This window comes from Festucalex cinctus, chromosome 3 (genome assembly GCF_051991245.1).
Source record: "Festucalex cinctus isolate MCC-2025b chromosome 3, RoL_Fcin_1.0, whole genome shotgun sequence".
In the NCBI taxonomy this organism is placed as follows: Eukaryota; Metazoa; Chordata; class Actinopteri; order Syngnathiformes; family Syngnathidae; genus Festucalex; species Festucalex cinctus.
In genome coordinates this window covers 20342371-20358705 of record NC_135413.1, presented here as the reverse complement: position 1 = coordinate 20358705, position 16335 = coordinate 20342371, and the positions used below count along the sequence as shown (strand labels likewise).

Here is a 16335-nt window from a genome sequence, read left to right as displayed (position 1 = left end):
TGGACTGGCAGTGAATGTGTTAAAACTCATTCACTGCCAGTCATTATAGAAAATTTTTACATTTCCAATACTCACGTGATATTACATTCAATAATTATATATAAACCGAATCTACCAAATAACAGAATAGACTCCCTACTTTTTGTCCCGTCCCGTTCTTTTATAATTGACAGCAGAAAAATGTAGGTTTGCCAAAATACAGCCATTTCTCCCATGGACTCTGAAACTGTGTTTATTTCCTATAAAATGGGGCAATGATGTCATCTACCGGTGGTTGGGCATCAGTAAAGTTGTTTCCAAGTTTGATATTTACAGTGGAGCATGCTCAGATTCGCCCCCATTTAGCACCGCTCTAAAAAATACAATTGACAAGTATACTTGTCAAAGGCAGTGAATGAGTTAAGACCTAAATGAAAATATAGAACTATGGGATTTTGACAGGCCCATGTATTTAGACACTTGAGATTTTAAGCAACAGCCTGTAGAATTTTCTCAGGCACACGAGGAGAGAAGCAGGGGTGGGGGGTGCGTTGAGATAATTTGTTCCTAGCAATTATCAAGACTTTGAACTCTGGTGTAAGAACGATAACTCAGTTAATGAAGCAGAATTCCTGCCCAAAGCTTTCAGCCAATCTCCTTTGTAGTGTTTATTATTGTTGATTGTTCAAATATACAACGTGAACGCAGTTTGGTGTGGTCAACGGGCTGCGCTGCGGCCTGTCCTCCAACTCTCCTGATTTTCGATGCTGTCATTTTGAAATCATGAAGTCTTTGCCAGCTGGGATGGAGGGCAGCATGCCAGACTGGGATCGGGCCAGCGTAACCAGACACCAAATTGGAGACACTCTTATGCTGAGCATACTGTCGAGAACAGAACTAAAACTAATTCATCGCCGCGATTAACCACCAAAATCGTGTTTGAAATTGTTGACAGGGTGGCTAGTTAACTGCAAAAATGCGGCCTGTTAAGTCTCATGTTGGAAGAGGATGCAAAAAGGCAAATCTGGTGAAAATATGTTGTGCCTGCATTTATTATTTAGTCAAAGGAAGTTAACAGTCCATCCATCCTTTTTCAATAGCGGTTTTCATCACTAAGATCGAAGTCTGAGTCTGTCCCAGCTGACTTTGGGCGAGAGGCGGGGCACATCCTTGACTGCCCATCACAATGGCAGATTGTCACAAACAATCATTTACTTCTTTTCACAATTTGGAGTCTTCAATGAAGGATGACGCTAGACTGTGGGAGGAAAAGGCCGGAAGTGTGAGGCAGGCATGCTAACCACTATAACACAGAAGATAACTTCAATTAGAAAAATCTCTGTTGCTTTTTTTTTTATGCTCAAGGACATTTTTAACCAGAATATTGCCAGACAGATTAATAATACAAGCATGCATTTCAACTGATTTTTAATGGATGGTGAGTGAGAGCAAACGTGCCCCTTCGCCTCCCCATGTGACGGCATTTTCCTCCCGTGTGCATGTGTAAATGTGTGGGTGTTTGCATGTTTGGATTTGCGGTCGCAAAGCTCCGTCTGTGTGTCCGTGTAGCCTATCAGTGCGTGCAGGAAAGTCTTTGACACGAGAAGTGGTCGTTTCTCTGCGGTCGCGTGGACTAGATGAACTCACAAGACGCGCGCGCGCGCACGCACACGCGGACTTCCCTACGAACACCTAGAGGTGACTCCCTGTGGCAGTGTGCCCAGTGTGTCGCTAAAACCACAGAGCGGCACATTCCCAGACTCTGAGAGTGAGACGAGATGAGCAAAGTGGAAAAGACGCAGAAGTCCGTGGTGGTTCCGTGTTTGTCTGATTGTGTTTGTGTGTTTATTTGTGCTTGCTTGGTTGGAGAGAGCAAGGTGGGGTTGTCTTTCATCTGTGGCTGCTTTTTATTAGATGGTATGAGTGTTCGCTGATGAGCTCTCACGGGTTACCATTTAACGGCTGTGTAAATGACTCTATGTGCCACATGGCCTTTTCAGCCAGTGCATAATTTTTATTTTTTTATTTTTTTTTGATTGGCACACAAGTCATACATGGCTCAAGGCTAGCACATTTGCCATGAAAATATGCCATTCAAATTGACGGGCTTGAATCCACAATGGTATTTGTTTTAATTTCCTCTATTTTACGCTCGAGACAGACCTTTGGGCTCTGGCAACAGATTGAGGGTTAGAGGAAGTTAAGAGGGAAGTTAGAAAAGTCAAGAGGTTTCCTTTTGTTCATCCTGCAACCTGCTGTTGATCAACGTGAGGCAAATGAGCTGATAGATGGCGTTAGCAGAAACAATCACAAGTACTACCTTATAATAATTCACATTTAAAGTGGAAGTTAACCTTGAACATTTCATGACAATAATACATATTAGTGTTGTTCCGATACCGATACTGGTATCGGCAGAGGTGCCGATACTGCATTAAAACAGTGGTATCGGTATCGGTGACTACTCACAAGTAACATGCCGATACCATTAATTCCAACGCTAATATAGGATTTTGGATGCAGCATTTTGTGTCTTGCTGGTGCACGACATTCACTGGTATGTGACATGTTCACTGCATGCCGATCTAAGATATCCTATTGGCCCTTAAATGCCCTGAACCAATAGCAGGACAGCTTTTTCATTTTGAGGAAAAAAAAAACTTAAGTATCGGTATGGTATCAGTATCGGTATCGGTATCGGGGGGCAAAAAAATGGTATCGGAACAACACTAATATATATGTGACCTAAGTAGTCTAAACATGACATTCTGATTAATATTACATTTTTGGAATATGAGTTGTGAAGAAAAATACAGCCGCTTTTCTCCATCTCAAGGGGCGGCCATTTTGCCACTTGCTGGCGACTGAAGATGACATCATTGTTGCTCAGGTCTCAGGCAACAACCAATCAGAGATCACATCTTTTCTGAAGCTGCGCTGTGATTGGTTGTTACCTGAGACCTGAGCAACATTAATGTCATCTTCAGTTAACAAGAAGTGGCAAAATGGCCGCTCCCTGAGATGGATAAAAACGGCTGGATTTTGCTTCATATTCCGCTAATGCAATATTAACCAGAATACCACATTTAGACTAGTAGGGCTGCATAGAACATATTATTGTCATAAAAAAATTGGGATTGACTTCCCCTTTAAAGCACTGTCCATGACATCTTTGCGCAATGCAATATGATGGAGTGTGCCGAGAACGGGCACAACTTGCGGTTAGGCTTTTGATGAGAATTGAAATTGTCTGGGACTTCCTCATCATCAAGAGTTATACAAAAGAATATTCACTTTGACTGTGGAGAGGCATTTTGGCACGTTTCTATGAATGCTTTGCCACTTTATTTCCATTGCAAAATTGTGACCGCAGCCTGCTTTGGAGTCTGCAGGAGGTGAGTTATGCTTTTCGCATACTGTGGATTTTGGGTGAAGTATCAATTTAGGTTCACCATGGAAAAGGAATAATAGTCTGCAATCTATTGCTCATTGTTCAAATAAATGTGGATCTCGGCATGTGTGCATATCAAACGTTTTTGCTCAGTGCTTTTCATTTAGATGGCAGTGGGGGTATACTGGAGATAAGTCTGGAGTTGATAGCTGAGTCAGCAAATGCATATGTATAATGACGACCAGCGGCAAGTGGTTGAAGTCGAGTTTTGGAGAAAACGGTGCAGCAGATCGAGAGCGGGTGTGGTGTTTGACGAAGAAGCGATGAGCCAAGAGAGAATAGACGAGCAGGATGCCACCATCTGTTAGCCACATGCATCACCCCACAGCTGTCACATAAATCTCAGGCGAGCTCAGCAAGGCTGCATTCCGCCAGGCAAAACATCCATTGGGTCTCTACCTCATCGGGCCCACACCACACATTCAATCCATTTAAAAAAAATAATTGAGCTAAAATTATTGTACATGCATCGGATTCATGAAGACTGCTTGATTTATGAGAAGTGTGAGGTTGAAGTGTCGACCATTTCGACGGTGGGGAATCGTGACATGGAAGAATGGTATTACCAAAGTGTCAGCATTTGAAGACTTGGTGCGAATGTTACATAATCACTGCTATTTCACTTGAGCTCTGTGAATTACTGCGCACAACTATTGACAATAAATGATGGTGAAAAGTGCTGCTGCTAGGAAACAACCGTGATAAAAGTACTGGTTCTTCTGGTGTGGTCTTTTGGCTCTCCACTACATTAGGAATAGTCGATGTGAAAATAACCAACAGGGGCGCAAACAAATACACGCTGTTTAAGGTCACTCGGGTCAAACTTGATCTCGAGGAGGCAAATGGGACAAACGGATGCCTGTGGGTACACATGGGGAAAGTCAATTTGTTTGTTATCTATTTCTGGTATGTGTTCCATTTGAGGAGTGGAGCATTTGTCAATGTTAAATCCCATCAAATTATTTCATAGCAGTCATGACTGGGTAAAATTCAGAATTGAGAATGACCCCTAAATTCCAATTGCTGAATTGGAAATGAGGTGGCGACAAGAATTCAAATTTGAATTGAAGGAGGTAGAATTGAAATTCACAATACTTCATTTTGTAAAAAAAAAAAAAAAAAAAAAAAAAAAAAAAAAAAAAAAATTACACAGATAATACTGATGTATGGGGGAAGGGAGTGCACGCAGCGGCCGACAAACATGAGCCAATGGCGATTCATCAACTGGGGGTTACATTATAAAATGTGTGTATTCTCCTCTGAGAAAAACTTGTGATTATTGTGCGCCTTTTGTCTCTGACAGGTACAAAACTATTTTGGGATCATTTTCCTGGAACTATATATCAATTGAAATCATTGCTGGTAAAGAAATCATATAATAACATAGCAGTCATGGATGAGTCATCACTAATTTGAAGTTCTCTTTCAAAGCTGCGCTTCATATGTCGAGTATGTTCATGCACTGCGGGTGACCAGATCAGGGCTGTTGAGAAAGCCCAGTCATTACATCACATACATCACAGTCACGCAGTGTGGCAGATGGATGGGGTGAATGTTTTCCAGGCAAAACATCAGAATAGGATTGAAAGTAATGTAATGTTAAATTATTCTTACTGCACTGATCAGCAGAAATAGCTTGAGAAAAACATGCAGCCGCGGCTCTGGCTTATGTGGCAGGAACATTGGGACATTCTATGGTTACTTAGTTGAGGACCCGGAAAGCATAAAATGATTGCAGTCCTCTGCTGTGCTGTACATCCATCATCAATCCGTCATTCAGCATGCTTCCCTCATATGACTCCAGCCAAAAAGCTGCTGCCTTGTCTCATCTGCATCACACAATGAAAGACAATGTAAACATTGAACCACTATTGGTGCAATCTAAATGCCATGTTGGAGTGAATGTTGCGACGGCTGCATCAGTCTCGCTGCATGACCGCTTGTGTACTTCTGTATACGCCACAGCGCTTTGACTCATCTGGATGAACTGACTTGACTGCAGCCAGTCAAATGCTCGGTCCACAGCTGCACGGCAGGGACAGCTGTGACTCTCAATCCCATCTTCTGTATTTGTGGCCAAGTCCCACTAATCGCAACTGGATCAGTCGCTTTCCAATGAGATGCGTCTTAAATTATAAACACATTGTGTGATGACTGAAAAAGAAATGTGGTCGAGATTTTATTGAGTATGTTTGAACCAAATCTGCACAAATGCTTGCATCTTTTTGGGGTGTTTTGGGGTTTAAATGATATTACAAGGAGCAACGTTGCTTTCCCAGGGACTTATCTATATCCAAATGTATCGACCACATTATAATGGCCTCCCTGGAAATCACGTGTCGTCTAACAAAGCATAAAAGCTGTGCATCTTTCTTCTTGTACTTTTCCTCTCCTTTTCTACATCTTCCTTTCATTCGCAGCCACATGTTTTGGGCATGAAAAAAATGCAAGACAAAGAAGAAAAAAAGAGAAGGAGACAGTTCCAAAGGAGTATGGCTTGTATTAATCTGGAAACATTCATTTTCATCTGAATGAAATTATTGGTTTGAACTCAGTGTCCTGAGAGAGCAAGCAGTGCGTCACCAGCACCCCAGATGGGCCTGGAGTGGTCATTAGGTTTGTCACTGTTACCACTGTCACGCCGAGCTTTCTTGCACCTTTCTTCGTACATTACATCAAAAAGTACACATTTGTTATTGATAGACAGTTTATACTTGGGCAGTAACATGAGATAGAAACCGAGATTTTTCTTTTAGTTGTAGTTTTGTGCATCCATATTGATTAAAACACTCCCACAGAAACACATTTGATGACAATCAGATATGCGCTGCCGTAATATCAAAAGGATATTCCATTCTGTTGAACCTAGTTTGCAAAAGACAAATGGTAATGGTAGATTATATTAGCACTACCCTGGAAAAAATGGGTGCAAATTACATATTATTATTATTATTATTATTATTTTATTTATTATTATTTTTTAAATTAATTTTTTTATTTATTTTTTTTACAGCGCATAGTTAAACGCAGCTATCGACCAGATATGTAAATTTGTGTTTTCACAGCCATCGGTGCATGTTGTAGGGCAAGGACAAATATGTATACATAAATGGCTTTTTTCAAGAACATTACGAATAAGTGTCCTATTTTTATGCCCAGTGCAAAGTAAGCATAACTGTGTGGAGGTTTTTTTGGTTTTTTTTGTTTGTTTTTTTTGGGTTTTTTGGGGTTTTGCTTGACTCGCGCAAATAGAATACGACAGGTGAATGGCAGAGCCCTATGGCAGGAGATCTATCTACATATTGTACATCATATCATACCATACATGTATAAAGAAATGACATAATACATGCATTTAGTTTTTATCCAAAGACACCAGCGATAAAGAAAACAACATTCTAGCAAGTTGGAGTCCAAACCATCATGTCATCAGCCCGTAGTTATCGCTGTGCAGACAGGAAGTACACCAAGCCTTAACTGAGCCAGTTAGACATATGACTATTGCATAATGTCAGTGGCCAGTGGCAGCAAGTCAGGCATATCTTGCTGCTTTGAGTGCTGCCTGTTCTGCCTCTCAGGAAAGGGGCCCACTCTGTTATTGAGCTCTTTTTCTTTTTTTTTCATTGTGAAAAGACGTCGATCAGATGTGTAACAGTACACATACATGCAGGTAGAGCAGAAATTTGGTCTCAACTATACTTTCACCACTAAATCCATAAGACAGAGGAATCCTATGATTTATCATTTTCCTTTGATGAAAGAAATCATAAATTGTCTTTTCAGATGCCCTTTGGCAACCTTTTAACGAAAAACAGCAGCAATGTTATAGATGTGAGCAGCTCCAGTAGCTGCAATACTTCAGTCACGGTGATGACTACCAAACACATACAGCTCAGAGCCTCTGCAATTTTCTGTACTTGCAGGTGATCCGATCTGGTCTGATATGAGCATTACTCTTAAAAAGTGCTGTGAAATTCCTAAAAGGTGTCTTGTAGAAAGGATAAGCATGTTTGGGTTTGATATCATTGAAGAAGTTTATAATGGTAACTGCAAGGAGCTGTTGAGGCTGTTTCTAGTTTGAAATGCTCAAATGATGCCCCTATATGTTGGTTAACTTCCAATTTCAGCTTCCAAAACAAATTTCCCAGGAAAATAAAAGGAATTTAATGAATCTATCCCAGGATCAAACTGTCACCAACATAAAACCTTCATTAACTGTAATGGTACTGTTTGAATCAACTTTTTGACCAATTTTAATGGAAAAAAAATGAGAGTAGAAACCTGACATACATTGGTGAACAATAAAGCACTCTTCTTAACGTTAATGATGAGTGAAGATTTACGTTACATTTTTCTTGCGTGAATGACTTGGAAGACACACTATACTAACACTTAACTAGTTGCTCCTCAACTTGGTTTCAAAATTAAAAGCCGGGACACAACAATTTTGTTGAAAATCAAATGTGCAATAAGTTCTCACCAGGAACTATTTATAACAAATTTAATCGCAAGTCAATATGGTGACCGGTGGTTGTGTTATTACTTTAGATAAAGCTTAATGCTGTCTTTGTTGACAGTTCAACAGCGCTAAACAAATTAATACGCTTGACCATTATCCAAGATGGCTATGCTGTTTTTGTGCCAGTCCCGCTTTGTAACATTTGAAAATATGGCGTCAGAGAAGCTGAGCTTGCGTCAGGTCTGAACGTCAACCGCAGCATTTGGCTAGTAGGGCTTAATTTCCCATGATTCTTCGACATGGAAGCAGGAAGTAGTTCTGTTTGCAGTATGACAAAAAACACCTGCTCGCGGTTAGATGTGGATGAGAACGCAAACATGAATGTGAAAGTAAATACACTTTTACAATTAAATTCATTTTATTGTATGAATCACTATGACAACTATATCGACACAAGGCCCAAACAATTGACTTACTGACTGGACAAAATAAAAAACGGGAACCCCGAATGGAACCTTCGCACAAGTGGAACCAAACAATGTCGCTGGTGAGACTCAAAACTTTGATGTCTGATCGCCCTAAATTGACTATAATTCCATTGCACAATGTTGAAGTCTGTGGCTCGGATAAAACTGGTTGATGTATATGTGATGGTACTGAACAGTTTTACCATTCTGAGTGGGCAGATTGGGTTGGAAAAATGATCCTAACACGCCAGAGGATTATCAGAATGATTTCAATAGAGGTATTTGTATTTGGCAATTCCACCTTTGCTGAGTTTGATCTAAGAATTAACCAACATGAGCCTGTTTTTTTCCATATGTGTGCCCCCCGCTTGAATTCAAGCCAAGGACTGATGTATGCATTGACTAAGTTTCTGTATTTGACATTCGACATAGCGTGAGGTAAATTATGACTCCTCTAATTCTGCTGGGGGGCGGCACGGTAGTCGAGTGGTTAGCACGTCCGCTTCCCAGTTCTGAGGTCTCCGGTTCGAGTCCAGGCTCGGACCTTCCTGGGTGGAGTTTGCATGTTCTCCCCGTGCCCGCGTGGGTCTTCTCCGGGTATTCCGGTCTCCTCCCACATTCCAAAGACATGCATGGCAGGTTAATTGGGCGCTCCAAATTTTCCCTAGGTGTGCGTGTGAGTGTGGATGGTTGTTCGTCTCTGTGTGCCCTGCGATTGGTTGGCAACCAGTCCAGGGTGTCCCCCGCCTACTGCCCAGAGCCAGCTGAGATAGGCGCCAGCAGCCCCCGCGACCCTTGTGAGGAATAAGCGGTCAAGAAAATGGATGGATGGATGGATAATTCTGCTGGGTGGCACATGGACACCATGTTAATGCAATACATCACTGCGTTGCAATGTGCGCACCAGCAGACAGACGTTTACCACATTATCCAAACTTACCATTGTGCAATGACAAAAGAGTCACTCTTTGTTGTCACGTATACTTTTGCCAAGACCTGATTCATGATGCTACAATGTGGCATGCCTCACCTTCACAGAGGAGAGTGACAGTGGTCAGTATCTCCCCGTGGTTGTGTATTTACCTGGCGTGCATCTGGATGACCTCTGACCACAAGGAATACATCCCCGTGGGAGAGGGAAATGTGCCTGTTAGAGGCCAACTCGTGGGCGGCAGAGCGGTTTTATACACAGACTGGCATTATCTGCAACTTTTGCTCCACTCAGGGCCACTAAATATACCCTCGGAGGCCTTCCCAGGCTCCTCCAGGCTGGGGAGAAGCGGCCACTGCTTGGGCCGCGGGCCAATGACATGGCTGCCGACCTCCACGGAAAGTATTTTTAAGGTCAATTACAGGGTATAGTCCTTTTTAAATGGCCGACTGGTGCTGAGGAGGCCTCATATTAAAGGTTTATGTGGCAAAGGACAGAGAGAAGTCTGCCATGGCTCACCCCAGTTCCTATTGTTACCATGCACCCGCTGAGACAGTGCACTGTACATATAGATTAAAATTGATGCTAGCTCTGTGTAATATCTGCATAGTAAAGGGACATATTTGAAATAGCAAAAGAAATTGCAGCTTCCAGAGCAAAATAAAATCAAAATAGATCCAACGTAATTTTATTAAGGGCAGCCTGGTCGCCTAATTGTAAGTACATCTGCCTCACTGGTCTGAGTTTTGGGGGTTGAATTTTGGTTTCAGCCTTCATGTGTAGAATGTAAATGTTCTCCCTGGGCTTGCTCAGGGTTTTTTTGAGTTTGCCAGCTTCTACCCACACTCCGAAAACACGATTGGTTAATTTAAGACTCCAAGTTGTCTATAGGTAGGTGTGAATGTGCCCTTTTATTGACTGGAGACCACAACGTGAACCACACTTCCTTCCTAAAATCAGCTTGGATACTCTCCATCTCACTCAGACAATATTGTTTTTTATTTGTAATTTTTTTTTTTTTTTACACTTATTGGTATCTTTCAAAGATAAATTCAATTCACAGTCATGATAAGTCGTCCAAAAACTAGATACCATTGTTGGATGTTTTTGTTTGTAATCTGACCCGTGACCTCTGAATCAAAATCTTACGGACTGAGCTGCTGCTGTCACAAAATAACATAGGGATGTTTGATACTTTTTTTCTTTTTCTTTTTTACCAGTATGAGTACCAAACAAACAGATAACGCTAGTAATCTTGATAGGTAACACTTAAAAAAAATTAATAAATGACAGGTCATTTTAAACAAAGAAAATTTCTCCTTAAAAATGCAATAAATTAATGGCAATTTTCTTTTCTTCTCATTTCTAGCTCCTGATCATAAAACATCTACAAGAGGATTGGCCGCCATCCTGAGTACCAATATCTTGGAATAACCGGTAACTGGTACTCACCCATCCCTAATGAGGACTATCTCTCTGAATATCAACACGGTAATCTTTATTTCTTGAACTATTAAAGATGCATGGTGCGTGTGTACGTACACCAAATGAACGCTTAACTTTTATTTTTTTTATTTTTATTTTTTTTCACTTTTCTTAGAATCTGAGCTGGAGTTTGGAATGTGCTCAAAGGCGACATCTTGTTTTTTGTTTTTTTTTCTCCCCAGTTTCTATCTCAATTGTGTCGTACGTTAGCTAACACAACACTAGATGTCCGTGGGGGCGATCATGACGTCATACTCCACCATTTCAGGCCTCCTCACCCCCCAAGAAACTGTGGAAACGTGTTCAAACACTCCACACTGAATGGAAGATACATGCTGATAGGCAAAGTCACAATTAAAAAGTCTCTTTGTACTCATCTGGGCATTGGTAGAGCATGCTAACCTAGCTATAGCCAGATTAATTTTGCGCTTCACTCAAGGGAGTTCTCCACAATATCCATCTGGTACCTCTCCACGGTAAATTGCTCGGGAAAGGCGGGACATTCTGTACAATAATTGGAGGTGATTGGACGATGCGGCATTGTACACGTTTGTTTTAACCAATCACGGCCACGGGTGAAAATGTCATGTTCGTTCTTGCCGAAGGGGGGAAAAGCACAATATCTTACCAGCTAGAAATGCACGAAGCGTCTCTCGCTGTTCAACATTCAACAAGGAAACGGTGAGTAATTCTGCAAGAACAGAATTAATTGTAGCGTCCATTCGTCCATGTTAGGTTTGTTTGTTAGCCCCGGCGTTGGCGCTGGCTTCCTGGTTTTGTCACAGTTTCATATCCCGCCCCCAAACACAATGTCGCTCTCTGATTGGTCCCAGTGGTTCGGATCGGTGGAAATCAACGGGAGCGGTACAAGATGTATTCTCCGGAGTATGTGAACTCACAAATACCGCAAGAATTCATCTTGCGAGAGGCAAGATGAATTCTTCAAGGATAAGGGCATGCATGATGTAGAAAAATCTTTAATATTAACATTTTAAACTCTGCAATGCACCTTTAAATCCCATGTTGCACATTGTATTGTGGTTGGCACATCTGCCTGACAGTTCTGAGATGAAGCGTTTGAAACCAGGCTGCAGCCTCCCTGTGTGAAGTCTGCATGCGTAGGTTTTCTCTAGGTATTCCCGTTTACACCTACATCGCCAAAAACATACATGTTAGGTTCAATGAAGACTAAATTGTCTGTACGTGTAAATATGTGTGACGGCTTGTCATCTATAAGTGCCTATTGGCTAACCACCAGTCCAAGGTGTATCCCGCCTCTCGCCCAAAATAGCTTGGATAGATTCCAGCGCACCCGCAAATCCTATAGTGAGGTTATAGAAAATGGATGGCTGGATGGATGTTAAATTACACACATGCTCATGTATCTTGACTGAGAAAATATGGATCAGTAGGCTATATTTCCTTGTGAGTACCAGATGTGAATACCGAAAATTGTCTCACCAGTGTAGGCTTTGTAAGAAACCGAGTGATTCAAAACCCTTTCATTGTAACCAAAAGATCTGTGAGTGGAATAACATTACACGTTTCAGAATGTACTTCATCTGCTTGAATAATGCCTGTGGATTTTGTACACATCCTACCCTTGGTAATCTCTCCATGGTCATTATGAAGTGGACAAATAATGAACATAGTGTAGCAGACACAGTTTGTCACCCATTAAAGGGATTATCATAATTCCCGGCACTAATGCGGATGCATACACAACGGCCACACACGCAGACTGGCACCGTTGCTCAATATAAAACATACAGCGAGATCATTCTGGCGCTTTTCATGATTCATTCCAACATGAATCCTGCTCACCATAAATACAGGCCTGTCAAACAGTTGCTACCCCACAGAGAGGGAGGTAGATGGCACAGTAGACACCATTCACCTCTGTGTATTTGGAGGGGGCAGAAGGAAGGTTGGCTTTGGTGGCTTTGGTCTTGCTGAAGAGGGAGGTGTTGATGGGACAAAAGGGGTGGGGGGGGTCAGGAGGCTTGAAAGACCTATTTGTGCAGATGAGGGCTGTGTTTGCTTTGCTGTGGTTCCACTGCTGTTCAATGGACGCTCTATCCATGCGTAGCTATTTCTTCCTTAACACTTTAGTAAAACAGGAATATTACAAAAGGAGATGGAATGTGGAGCGGGGTGCTATTTACCTTCTACTATTTCTTTATCACAGTGTTACATATAAACAAAAATAACGTGATTGAAATCTACTATGACAATGGGTGACTTTTTTTTGTAACTTCACTACAAATGTGTCAGTGATGCAGAATTTGAATTGATATGTCTTATCAAGTTCTATTGCTTCCATGGCAGCAACTAGCAAAGGGGACAAAATAATTTGGCCAAAAAATAAAATGTAAAAAATTCAAAGCAACAAAATAACTTCAATACCTTTTTATTCCTGCATTGTCCTAACAGGAGTGGACTGCGTGGCGTGCCTGCTTTTTGCATTACCCCCACCTACAGGTCTGAAGTGGAACTGTGTTGCCTTACCAACATCTACAAAGAATTCCGAAAACTTTATTTGTCCCCAGGGGGATATTCAATTAAATGAGTCAGGCGGACATTTTCACTGACATGTTTAGGAGAGTTTAGGTCTGCCTTGACGGAGGTCTGCTCTCTAATGAGGACCATTCTAGTGTCAAAGTTGAATCGTGCAACTGTATGCGAGTATGGAAGGTTTCGCTCAGAAGGGTGCTGTCAATGAACAAATTCATTTCTTTCGGTCAGGCAATTTGATTTTCACAATAGCTGGTTATTTCCTCCAAATGCCTGAACATCAAATCTGAAAATTTGACTTTATAATTCTTTGTAATTAATACATTAACTAAATTGATCTTTCAGTTTTTCTCTGCTTACATAAATGTGATAAATGTTTGAAGAAGTCCAGTAGAGGGATAATACTGCAACACATAATGTGGTTCCAATTTGAACACTCAATATAACTTTTTACTATTAACATATATCCTTCTTTCTTGGGAACGTATCCATTTTATTGATTGAGGTGGCTTGACCAGCATTGGCATGGATAATGAACTTGCTGTGAAGAATAGTATTATTAATCACTAGGGGTGTCACGATTCGCCAACTCCACGATTCGATTTAAATTTCGATTTTGGGGTCACGATTCGATTTTTTTTTCGATTTTTTTTTTTTTTTTTTTTTCCGCTCCCCCACTTTATAACACAGAGGCATATGCTTCTGTAGGCTAAGGCTAGTCTATGATCATTGGTTCTATTCATTGTACAGTAAATCTTATTTCAAAAGATCGGCTACATATAGGTGATGCAATTTCCATATTATTTTTGTGTAAATTTATGTAATATATGATAATTGACATTAGGCAGGAATGATCAAATTCAAAGAATTTATTTACAATATAAAGTTAACCGTCTTGTTCTTACTGAAGTGTAAAATAAAAAATAAAAAAACAAAAACAAAAAGTCACAGTGGGTGCCTGCCATCTATTGACTGTTTTTGGTTACAACAGTGTGCTGTGCGTTCCTCTTAAAATAATGTGCAATGTGCAACAACAACAAAAAATATATTGTATCCAAAGTCATGGAACAAATACAGCCTGAACAAACTATATCCCAACATTTACAGTTGCTGGGCATACTGTAGCGTGGTTCAAGTACACTAATTAAATGTTTGAATCCAGCGTTTTCCAAGGCTGCAGGTCTGCTGCTATAAATAGACCTATGGATCTGGCGTTTCGCGCGAGCTGAAGTGTGTGGAAGTTTCACTGTAAATGAGGATGAAATAGTTGGTTGGACCGTTGTTTTCCCACTTCTAGTTGAATTTGATAAATCTAAATCTTTGTGATGCCTGCGTAAATGTCCCGTCATGTTTGTCGTGTTTCCCGTTGTTACGGCTGGCGGCTCGGGCCATTCAGTTTGAATGCGCCAGCGCGACACTCTGATTGGAGGACTGTGCCAGCGCGACACTCCGATTGGACGACTGTGCCAGCGCGACACTCCGATTGGACGACTGTGCCAGCGCGACGCTATTGTGTATCCGTGTATTATACCCCTATTGGTTACTGTTGTTTCTCCTCCGTTCTGTCAGTTCTGTCAAATGCGGTTATTATTTGTTCACCTTCCACTTTCACTCCCTTGTCAAACCCCTGCCTGAAATTTCAATTAAAACTACTCAGATGTTAAAGTCGACCCGTGTTTATATACTCTATATTTTCTGTTATTGTGTTACTTCCCTTCCCCTTGACGAGCCGGGCGTAACACCGTGGCCGAGTACAGTACGCGCACATAGCATATCTTGCAACTGTGGTCTTTTTATCGACAACGTGAACGTTGTCGACATAACTCACCGGGAACGCAAAATGTTTCCAAACTGGTGACGAGAGAAGCGGGAGCGGCTTGAAGCACCATTGCTGTGTCTGTCCGCGCTTGCCATCATGACTGCAGGAGAAGTCAGCTAACAAGTGCCGTTAGCTAGTAGCTGAATGGCTGCGTCTCATTTGCTTTCCTGGGAGGTGGCGGTGGCGGCGGGCGCGGGGGGGGGGCATCGAATCGTGTGTCCTCTCTTCTATTTCGATGCTCGAAATCGTGACGTAATTTCGATCGATTTCGATAAAAAATCGAAATCGTGACACCCTTATTAATCACTGCCTTTGACAAATATATTTTTTTTTCAATGGGGCTAGATGGAGGAGAATCTGATTATGCTCCACTGTAAATGTCAAACTTGGAAACAACTTTACTGATGCACAACCACCAGTAGATGTCATTATATCCCCATTTTATATGAAATAAAAACAGTTTGAGAGTCCAATGGGCTGCATTTTGTGAAACTTACATTATTCTACTGTTGATTGTACAACGGGACAAGCTGGCAGTGAATGAGTTGTTAAGCACAACATTTAATACTCAATTGCTTTAAAATCACAATTGTGTAAAACAGCATGACAATAATTTACTGTGTGCTTAAGATTTCAAAGATTTGGATATAATGGCATTCATACATTCACAAGACACTACCACAAATAAGTACTTTTACTTAATACTTTTACAAGTGAAATGGCTTATTACCTGGTGTGATTACCTGTGAGGTACTTTGATGCCTGACAGGAGAAAAGCCTGACCTTCCTGGCCATGGAAGGGGTGTAAAAGTCTACCTTGGAGTTCATCATTAGCCCTGTGTTAGTGTAGATTGTACCCCAATTCAGAAGTGTGCATCTGTGTTTCATTTACCAAACATTAATACCACCTTGTTTGTAATTTGTTTGATATTTTTGACAGCAATCATTTTTAGATTGACTAGTGCCAGCCAGATCGCCGTGAGAGAGACGGGGCTACCTCATACCTCTTTTTTTTTTTTTTTTTTAACAAACTCTTCAAGTAACACAAAACGCTTGGTATGAACCTTTTGTTTGTCTTCCGCCAAAACCTTCAATCCTCACTCCCTTCTCACCTAAAACCGCCAGACTCGGTCTTCCTGGGAACATCCTCACTCCTGGTCCACATGGATGGGCGAGTACACATCGCCGGGCTGCTAAGTCTACAGTGGCTGGGGTGTCCCATGTTTGCCC

General features: G+C 41.4%; 1 protein-coding gene across 1 annotated transcript in view; it reads left to right on the top strand.

Annotated features, from left to right (window-relative positions):
• Positions 1–16335, top strand: part of znf469 (zinc finger protein 469) — a 210030-nt gene that overhangs the window by 142529 nt on the left and 51166 nt on the right. Inside the window, exon 6 of the mRNA XM_077516550.1 lies at positions 10657–10778. The gene's annotated coding sequence lies outside the window, so the exon portion shown is untranslated. The remainder of the gene's footprint in view (positions 1–10656; positions 10779–16335) is intronic.